We start from the raw sequence: 10,590 nt of genomic DNA, 5'->3' as shown, positions 1-10,590 counted from the left end.
TATGTATTGTACATACGTAGAATTTACTGCTCTTTATCATGGTTCAAACGTGAAATCGATACGTCCAATAGTTTTCGAGTAATTGGCCGACAAAGTGAGAGTATTACTACGAGCGTTAATCAATGGTAACAGCCGCGAAGAGACACTCATTTCCACCGCCTTTTCTCGCACAAAACGTAACATAATGCTTACATTTTGGTATTGATCATACGTAGAATTTAATGGTATAGATCATGGTTGTTACAGAAAATCGATAAGTCTAATAGTTTTCGAGTAATTGGCTGACAAAGTGAGGTTATTACTCCGAGCGAATGTCACTGATAACAAACGCGAGGGAAAAAAACATTTCCCTCGCCTTTTACCCCCCAAAACGCTACCAAAGGCTTACGTTTTGGTATTGATCATACGTAGAATTTAGTGGTATTGATGATGGTTGCAACAGAAAATCGATAAGTCTAATAGTTTTCGAGTAACTGGCCGACAAAATGATGTTATTACTCCGAGCGCTTGTCACACAACAACCGCTAGGAACAAAAACATTTCTCTCGCCTTTTATCCCCCAAAACGCTACCAAAGGCTTACATTCTGGTATTGATCTTACGTAGAATTTAGTGGTATTGATGAGGGTTGTAACAGGAAATCGATAAGTCTAATAGTTTTCGAGTAATTGGCCGACAAAGTGAGGTTACTCTTCCGATCGCTACCAACTTTTACACACACTGTTTTTTCATTGCACACCTGCCTGAAGACTATGCTACCAACTTTTTTTCCCCCTATCTGTACAGACTGTTACATCTTCCATGGATGTTTTCCTATTGTTATAACCTACTACACATAAACATAACTCTTCTATAGTTACTGCTGTGGAGATTTACTTTCTTTCATATGTGTAATCTGTAGGAGAAAATGGTTATTTGTCTGAAAGTTGGAGAGGTAATGGTAATAGATTATTATATATATATCAACAAAATTATTATAGATTATTATATATATATCCAGGGGTGTTGTCCAGTTAGACCAGGGATTTGAAGATGAGGAGTTATGTAGTGTGTGTGTGAGTCAGCTTCTCCCTGAGAGTATGAGGCAACGCTATTTTTAGCACACACCACACTCGTTCACGGAAACTCGCAGCTTGTTTGACGTATATTTCATACAATTCCATACGCATTTACACTATCAGAATCACAATAATTCCAGCCCTAAAACACCGGTAATTCTCCCCTCCCGCCTTCAGGTTTGCCCCTTCACAACACTCTGTTTCATGCCGTACGTAACGCTTGCTGGCTCCATAATTTCACCAAGCCATCCACAGTATCTTTCACACAATATATATTTATGCCTTGGCTTCATTTATATACGTATTTCCACTCACGCCATACGGCCTACGGGGGGCGGAGTGGCGAAACCCCGCTACACTGACCATGCGTCTATTTAACTTTAGTATCAATTGCTTCTTCATAAGCTTTCCAGCTGTCTGAACAGATCAGCAGTAGTTTTAAAAACTAAAATAACTCGGTTCTGGTGCTCAGTTTGGTACGTTTATTTTCCTTTTATCAGAACTGGCGCGGCAAATTTTGAGAAAAGTCCCTCAAGTAACTCCTATTATTTTTTTTACTAGGTTTCTAATGATGTCCATAGATCCGTTGTGGCTTTAATAGTTTCCTAGACAACGCAGTCTTGGCGCTGTTCTCTGCCACCCTATTATACCATGTCATATAGTGTTCTTGCTTGCTTGCTGTCTACGCTCGCTCGCTTGAACAATAAATCACTGAAGAAAAGGTGGTATAAAGCCCCCTAAGCCGCCACAGTATTATAACCCTCGGTATGCAGTTCGTTCCCTGCGGCCTTGTAACTCTATGTACCCGAAGCGCTTACAAAATAACTTGAAATAATTTTCCTTTCGTAACTAGACTCGTTTCACTTTAACTTGGCCTGAGTTGTTGTTGTTGTTCTTGTTACATCTTAGGCTCCTCTGGATGTGAACCCAGTGCTATGTTGAAGGACTGTCTGTGTTGTGGTGGTGTGGTGCAGGAAGTGAGTGGGTGTGCTGTGGTGTGGGGGTGCCACTTTGCAGTATGATCACAGGGGATTGTATGTGTGTTATATTTTGTGTTAGTATTGTAGCAGGGAAGGTTGGTGTACTCGTGTCTCTGGGTTCGGTAGTGTCTGAAGGGTGTATGGCTGGTGGTGGCACATGAAGGATGCTGTTTGGTAGAAAGTTTTGGCTGGCTGGGGTGTTTGTGTGTTTATGTATGGGTTTAGTATAGAAAGTTTTGGCTGGCCGGGGTGTCTGTGTGTTTATGTATGTGTTTGGTATAGAAAGTTTTGGCTGGCTGGGGTGTGTGTGTGTTTATGTATGTGTTTGGTATAGAAAGTTTTGGCTGGCTGGGGTGTGTGTGTGTTTATGTATGTGTTTGGTATAGAAAGTTTTGGCTGGCTGGGGTGTGTGTGTGTGTTTATGTATGTGTTTGGTATAGAAAGTTTTGGCTGGCTGGGGTGTGTGTGTGTGTTTATGTATGTGTTTGGTATAGAAAGTTTTGGCTGGCTGGGGGGGGGGGTGTTTATGTATGTGTTTGGTATAGAAAGTTTTGGCTGGCTGGGGTGTGTGTGTGTGTTTATGTATGTGTTTGGTATAGAAAGTTTTGGCTGGCTGGGGTGTCTGTGTGTTTACGTATGTGTTTGGCAGAAAGTTTTGGCTGGCTGGAGTGTTTGTGAGTTTGTGAATGTGTCTGGGAAGTGTAGAGTCGGGTGGAGGAGGGGATATGTTGCAAAGATACTCTGTGTAGTGTTGGGCGGTTGTTCGATTTTGTTTGTGGAGAGGATGATGCAACATAAGGTTACAAAGGTGGGACGGATCTTGAGCTGAAGTGATGAACTGTGTGCCTCTCATGTTCACTTGGTCTCTGACTGAAATTAGTTATGTTTTTTGGTGTAGGCTGTCAGTACTTGTGGTCTTAGTGTCTTTTGCTATCAAGGTATTGTTTTCTGTTCTTTAAAGCTCCTTCGTGTTTGTGTTGGATATGATTACGGCTCAGTTTGTGCGGCAGTAATTCACGGTTGTTTTAATGTATTACTTATAAGTGGAGGATGGAGTTGGGATGTATATGATAGAGGGTGTGAATTAGGGGGAGTGATGCATAATGACGGGGGACAGGGTGGCATAGAGGCGACTTGTTTGTGGCCACCTCTTACGGGATTAAGTCGTCTGGCTATAGATAGATGGATAGACAGATAGCTTATAGTTTCCATACGGTTTGCCGAGTAGTAGCGATAGTTATCACTAGAATATGATGGTAGTCACGAATGAGTGCCGTGGAAAGGATGTTGGGCTGTAGTATTGGCTGTTTCTGCTACTGATCTGCGTGACATTCTCATATGATTTAAATGAAACTCTGTGTCAAGTTAAAGTGAAAGGCGTGTATGTTTGTGTAGGAGGAACGAGAGACAAGGAGGTATTCTGTGGCCTGTTTTCTTTGTGCTTCCTACAAGACACAGTAATAGTTATGACGGGGCATTTTTGTGGGTCAGCACACACTTACGGCCTCTCATTATACAAGGTGGTCCATATATTACGCCACCCAGTTCTTGTGTGTTGCGGGCACGGCTCAATGAACATTACCAGTGTCTACCCTGCATCATTATCTACGTCCCACAACCCTCTTCAGGCTTAGCTTTATAATATAGGCGTTAATTTAGGTCCATTGATTGCATGGTGGAGAATTCCCATAACCTTTTTTATGCTTAGCTGTATATCATTGTATTGTATAATCTTTTATGCCCACTGATCACATGGCTGAGCAGTAATTTGGTGAAGCGATCAGAATGTCTTAGCTCATCACAAAAGCCGTCCCCACAACACACAAGACTGCAGAGCGCAATATACTTATCACCTATATTAAGTCAAAGCCACAGTTAAAAAGGTACTGAAACAAGACAGAAAATTTAAGTTTTCATTATTAATACTTCAGTACAAAATACATTAACAGAGACAGCAATATAAAATATGCATTCAAAAGTAGCATTTGTCCACAGAACATCCTGGACTTGCAAGGCAGATCACACCATCACCACCAGGCTTCTCTCGGCAGGTCAGGGCAGATCACCAGCAGCAGCAGCAAGTAATCTCACGGCTGGGGAAGACACGACACCCTGCCGCCGCCGCCGCCGCCACCACCACCACACCACCAGGCATCTCGGAGTAGGGGAAGACACCACACCACCGTCAGGCTTCTCACGGCAGGGCAGACCAAACTTCAGCAGGGTATGACCAGTGTGGCAAGGAAGCAGCGTCAAGGCAGCAGACTCCAGCACGACCTATGGACCAGATGTGTATTAGTTCAAATCAGTGTTAGCTTTAGTTATTTAATCTTCTATCTATCTCCATCTATTGTCAGACGCCTCAATCCCGTTTGGGGTGGCTACAAACAAATCGCCTCCAAGTCGCCCTGTCCCCCGCCATTTCACTGGCCTGCTCCCACCTCACACCCCCCTCTCTCATATACCTCTCCACCCCATCCCTCCATCTCATCCTCGGCCTCCCCCTCCCTCTTCCCCCCTCCACCTCACTCACATACACTCTCATCGTCAGTCTTTCACCCTCCATCCTCTCCACATGGCCAAACCACCTCAGTGTGTTCTCATAACGCTTCCTATCACATCCACACCACAACGCTCCTTTATATCCTCATTCGTCAGCCTGTCTCTCCATGTGACTCCACAGGCTCCTCTTAAATAACTAATTTCCACTGCTCTCACTCTTGACTTGTGTCCTTCCAACAACGTCCAAGCTTCACTTGCATACGTTAGAGTTGGTATCACAATACTGTCATGTAGTAACTTTTTCACCTCCATGCTCACTTCCCTGTTTCTTATCACTGCTTTCAAAGAACCAGCAACCTTTCTTCCCTGCTGTACCCTTTCAACCACTTCACCCTCCAAACCTCCATCCTTACTCATCACACTACCCAAGTACTTAAACGTACTCACATTTTCCAATTCCTCACCATCGAACCTCGCTGTACATTCACTGACTTCACCTCTCTCAAAGACCATCACTTTACTCTTCCCTACATTCACCTTTAGATTCCGTTTCTTGCACACTCTCCCAAACTCGTCCACCAAGCCTTGTAGCTCCCCTTCGTCTTCACTCAAAACACAGTATCATCTGCAAACAACAGTACAGGGAGCTTCCAAACACTATCCTCTCTCACCAGGGCCACTCCAACATCCACTACCCTACCTTGTACCTTTTTTATTACCCCATCCATGTACAGATTGAACAACCATGGAGACATGACACATCCCTGTTTCAAACCAACTTTCAAAGAGAGAAATTCACTTAGTTCACCATCCACACGCACTGCAGCCTTTGCACCATCGTACATACTCTTCACAGCATTCAACAACTTCCCATCTGCTCCATATGTTCTTAACACTTTCCACAATCCTTGTCTATCCACCCTGTCATATGCTTTCTCCAAATCCATGAAAGCCGCATACAACTTCTTTCCCTTCTCTAGAAACTTTTCCACTAAAGATCTAAGAATGAATATCTGATCTACACAACCTCTTCCCTTCCTTAAGCCTCCCTGTTCTTCTCCAACTAATTTCTCTGTTCTTTCTCTAACTCTGTCAATAAGTATCCTACCATACACTTTTCCTATTATACTAAGAAGACATATGCCCCTATGATTACCACACACTTCTTTTTCCCCTTTTCCTTTGTACAAGGGAATAATTAAACCTGACTTCCAATCCTCCGGGACTCTACCTTCCTCCCAGGCCAATCTGCACATCTTCCACATCCATTCTACTACTATCTCTCCCCCATGCTTCAGCATTTCACCACACTCTCCATCAATTCCTGGGGCTTTCCCAGATTTAACTTTCTTCATTGCTTCCACAACTTCTATCCTACTGTTTTCTTCCTGTCTTCTCACCTCCCTCCTCCTCCCAGCCACTTATACTCGCATTACTTCCATCCTCTATGTTCAACAATTCCTTAAAGTGTTCTCTCCATCTGCTCACTTTTTCTCCCTTCTCCACTAGTAATCTACCATTTTTATCTTTCACTCCCCTGCTAACTTCACTTCCACCCTCTCTTACTCTTTTCACCTCTTTCCAGAACATTTTCTTACAGTCCCTCCACTTTACACTTAAATTCCTTCCAAATTCCTCATCCACTCTCTTCTTACTCTCTCTTACTAATCTTTTCACCTCTCTCTTTCTCTCTACATATAACTCTCTCTTCCGCCTCTCAACTTCTTCCACGCCCCTATTTCTCATCCATTCATTGTATGCTTTCTTCTTTTGTGCCACAGCCTGTCTCACCTCTTCAGTCCACCACGCTGTTCCTTGCACCCCCCTCCGTCTTCTCTTCCTTCCACACACCACATCACATGCTTCACATATTTCTTCTGTAAATATCCTACACACACCTTCCACGTCTCCCATCTGCTCCAATTCATATTTGCCCAATCGTTCCTCCACTTCTCTCCTATACTCTGCCTTTTTCTCATCCTCTTGTAACCTTTCCACTCTCCTTGCAACTACTCCTTCCTCTCGTCTTTCCCTTCTTCTATTCCTCCATCTTACTTGAATTTTAATTCTGGCCACCACCAAGTAGTGGTCAGAAAGTCCACTCCCCCAACCTCTATAAACTCTTGCATCCATTACACATCTTCGCATCCTTTCATCCACACACACACAATCAATCATTGCCTTCCTTTCATTCAGTTCACCACCCACCCTTCTCATCACTCGCCATGTATACCTGTGGATCATTTTATGCCTGAAGAGGGTATTGGCTATCACCAACCCCCTCCCAGCACAAATGTCCACTAACGCACTCCCATTCTCATCTATCTCAGCAGGCACACCCCACTCACCAACTTTCAGATTTGATAGCTTTTCCTTTTGTAATCTTTACTGAATGATGCAATCAGTTCATGATTACACAATATATAAGCTCAGACTTCATCTGTGTCATTGTAGTTGGCTCACCTTGACAAATTTTAGTCCTTCTGCTGCTTAGTTCCTGTATCTAAGTGGCAGAATAAGACAGTATTATGGTTTTGCATCCTCCCCATAGATCTTCATTGTCATTTGCATGATAATCTAGTCTTTATCTCTAGAAACAGCTCAGCATTCAAGGTGGAGAGATGCCAGGTTTTTGTCAGTTTAGGGTGGACATGTAGTCTATATGGTTTGTCTTTATTGTTTTATGTATTCATTATTATTATTATTATTATTTTATACTGTGGATCAAATTTAGCGATTCATCTCTTCCGTTTATAAATCGGTACAACAGGTAGGCTTTCATTCTCGAGGTCTCACAGAAGGTGTGACCAATGAGTACTGTACTGTCTTCCTGTGCAGTGTATATTTTGTCATTTGTACTCTCATTATAAGTTTCATTAAAGAATTTGTATCATATGTTTAGTTTCTGTGTCACTCAGTGTGTTAAGTTTATGTAATATATGGTTAATCGTTTAAGTCCTGCCGTTGGATAGCAGTCTAAGTTGCAGTTTTTACTTTCTCCCTTTATATAAGTAGCAACTGCTCTATATTCTTTCCATAGCACTTGTTCATGATTAGCATTAAACTGCAGGCTTAGGTATTCCAAGTAGCTCAGGAAATGTCGAAATATCTCCTCCTAAAGCGACATTAATAGGTACATGACAATTTAGTTTAGTCTGTGCATGATAGTTCAATTTCCCATTTTTTGTAACGTAAAGAAATAAAATACAGAAGAAGTTTTAGCCGGTATCCCAATGGGGGCGCGGTAGCATGGTCAGTATGGTGCTGGCCTGCTGATCAGGAGGACCCGGGTTCAAGTCCCGGTGTGATAGAGGTTTCTTTAAAATGTGGCTGAGAGAAGTTTGCGTAGCAGGCTTTCCTTAAAACCACAAGGCCCCATACTTACACTTCAGCTCACACTCACGAAGACACTTACACACATTACTACATACATACACACACACACTACTACATACATACACACACACACTACTACATACATACACACATCAAGACGCATACACACATCAAGAAACACACACACGACACGTACACACAGTAGACACATAAGACACGTACACAGCCACCTTCACACAGTAGACACCACACACACACACACACAAGACACGTACACAGCCACCTTCACACAGTAGACACACCACATACACACACACACACAGAGACGGTGGGACAGATACACCATAGGCAGACAGAGAGGGGTATATACAAAACACAGGGAGTGAGAGAGGAGGGGGTTTTATTAAAAAGTCCATTTTTGGTATACCTCCTGTGGCAAAATTGATATAGCCCCCCCTTTAATATTTTTTAGATATTTTCATTTAGTGCCCCTCAGGCCCCAGACCCACTCGGCTGAACCAATTGTCTGGCGTCAGCTGGAACATGATGCTAGAGTTATGTCGGTCGTGAGGGGGTTAATGGTGACAGTATTGACACTGTCAGGCTCCTATGACTCACTCAGTCGAATAAAATCGTCTGAGTCAGCTGAAATGGGGTACTAGAGTTGTCCCAAGCACTAGATTCTTAACCCTCTGGTGCTTGGGACAACTCTAGTACCCCATTTCAGCTGACTCAGACGATTTTATTCGACTGAGTGAGTCATAGGAGCCTGACAGTGTCAATACTGTCACCATTAACCCCCTCACGACCGACATAACTCTAGCATCATGTTCCAGCTGACGCCAGACAATTTGGTTCAGCCGAGACAGGATCCTAGGATCCTGAGAGACACTATAACATCACAAACAAAATACAAAATGCCTTCCCTCCATCCTGAACGTACTATAATTCATTTACATTAAGTAAGCTCGTATTTTCGTATTTTTGCAGCTTATTTCATGTATCTTAGTTAAAAGATAAAAATACTACGAGCCGGTGAATAAAACCAACACTTGTAGACGAAGACTATAATTACCAAACAGTTTCGGTGAACACTGCCACCATCTTCAGTGGTCAAGATAATGAGAGGGAGTGACATACTGACCATACAAGGGTTCCTTTTTATGCCTGTGTGTGTGGAAGGGTGGGGTAAAGGTGAGGTGGGGTGGGGTAGATTGTAAGCGGGGATTAACCCAAGGGGGATTTTGGGGGGGACATTACCGAACAGGTCAGGTGTAATTCCTATCTGACCTTACCTGTGTTGTAGCAGGAAGGGATGTCCCTTCCTGCTACGACACAGGTAAGGTCAGATAGGAATTACACCTCACCTGTCCGGTAATGTCCCCCCCAAAATCCCCCTTGGGTTAATCCCCGCTTACAATCTACCCCACCCCACCTCACCTTTACCCCACCCTTCCACACACACACAGGCATAAAAAGGAACCCTTGTATAATCAGTATGTCACTCCCTCTCGCTATCTTGACCACTGAAAATGGTGGCAGTGTCCACCGAAACTTTTTGGTAATTATATTCTTCGTCTACAAGTGTGGGTTTTATTCACCGTCTTTGATCATCACGCAAGAGTGATTCATCCAGCCAATACTACGAGCTCTGTATCTTTTCATAGCCCTTCTTCGTGACTAGCATCGTATTCTAGTTATCTATTGTTACAACTGAGCATTCAAGTTGGAGGGATCACAACTTTAAGCAATTACAGTAAACAAACAAACAAAAAGCAAGTGTCGTCCTCTTGACCTCTCGTCTTCGCAGGAATGCAGCGGTGGCGCCATCTTGTGCGTGGAATGCGTGAAGTGCAGGCTCTTGAGTGGAAGGAGCACGGAGCCACGGGAGACTTAATAATATTCGCTAGTCAGCCAGTCTAGAAGCCTGGGTCATTTGCCTGAAATAATAATAATAATAATAATAATATAGAAATAACAACAAAACCAGTCATATACATAATTCAATACTTTAGTCACTCGATCTGTCCATTCTGCCCCTTCAGTACGAGGACGCATTTCTGTAAGCTATTTTTTTCTAACATGAGAGGTTCGATACGTTTGATTGAGCCTATCCATAAGACTCCTAAAGCTGAGTAAATGCCTCTGAATGTTGCAAAATATAAAATATAAAACGTCTATATGATATAAAAACATTTGTTCACCTCCGGGACTCGATCAAGTGCTGACGTCATATTTACACTTGCTACCTTTAGACGATTTCCTGGAGCATAAAGAAACCCTCTCGGGATGATGGGACAGACACAATAACCCCTTCAGACAGAGAATGACTTAGTTACTTTGTTCTAGGTAACCGGACGATTTTATTCAGCTTAGGAGATCCCCTCGTAGTGAAGGGGTTGATGGTGACTGTATCTAACCCCTCCAGTACGAAATTTCTCTCCAGAGTTGAAGAAAATCGTCTGGAGGAAGAAAGATGAAAATGGAAAAAAGTGTTAATGTGGACAATGAGTTAGATAAGACTGGTTTGGTTAAGGTAGGGTAGGGATGGGACGGTTGTGGCAGGGTGGGGTAGCGTTGGGTCGGTTATGGCCGGGTGGGGTAAGGTTGGGTTAGTTTTGGCAGGACGGCGTAGGATTGGGCCGGTTTTGGCAGGGTGGGGTAGGACTGGGTCGGTTTTGGCAGGGTGAGGTTAGATTGGGCTGATTATGCCGA

General features: G+C 43.3%; 1 long non-coding RNA gene across 1 annotated transcript in view; it reads right to left on the bottom strand.

Annotated features, from left to right (window-relative positions):
- Nucleotides 1-4,201: 4,201 nt before the first annotated feature.
- LOC145389794 (uncharacterized) overlaps nt 4,202-10,590 on the bottom strand; it is a gene marked incomplete at its 5' end in the record, with an annotated part of 54,752 nt that continues 48,363 nt past the window's right edge. The window contains one exon of the long non-coding RNA XR_013895535.1: nt 4,202-4,314. This is a non-coding gene — a long non-coding RNA (uncharacterized LOC145389794). The remainder of the gene's footprint in view (nt 4,315-10,590) is intronic.

The sequence above is a fragment of the Coenobita brevimanus genome, unplaced genomic scaffold, assembly GCF_032717465.1.
Source record: "Coenobita brevimanus isolate Jiangsu-jjx unplaced genomic scaffold, ASM3271746v2 jjx.HiC_scaffold_2125, whole genome shotgun sequence".
In the NCBI taxonomy this organism is placed as follows: Eukaryota; Metazoa; Arthropoda; class Malacostraca; order Decapoda; family Coenobitidae; genus Coenobita; species Coenobita brevimanus.
This window is presented reverse-complemented; position numbering and strand designations above follow the sequence as displayed.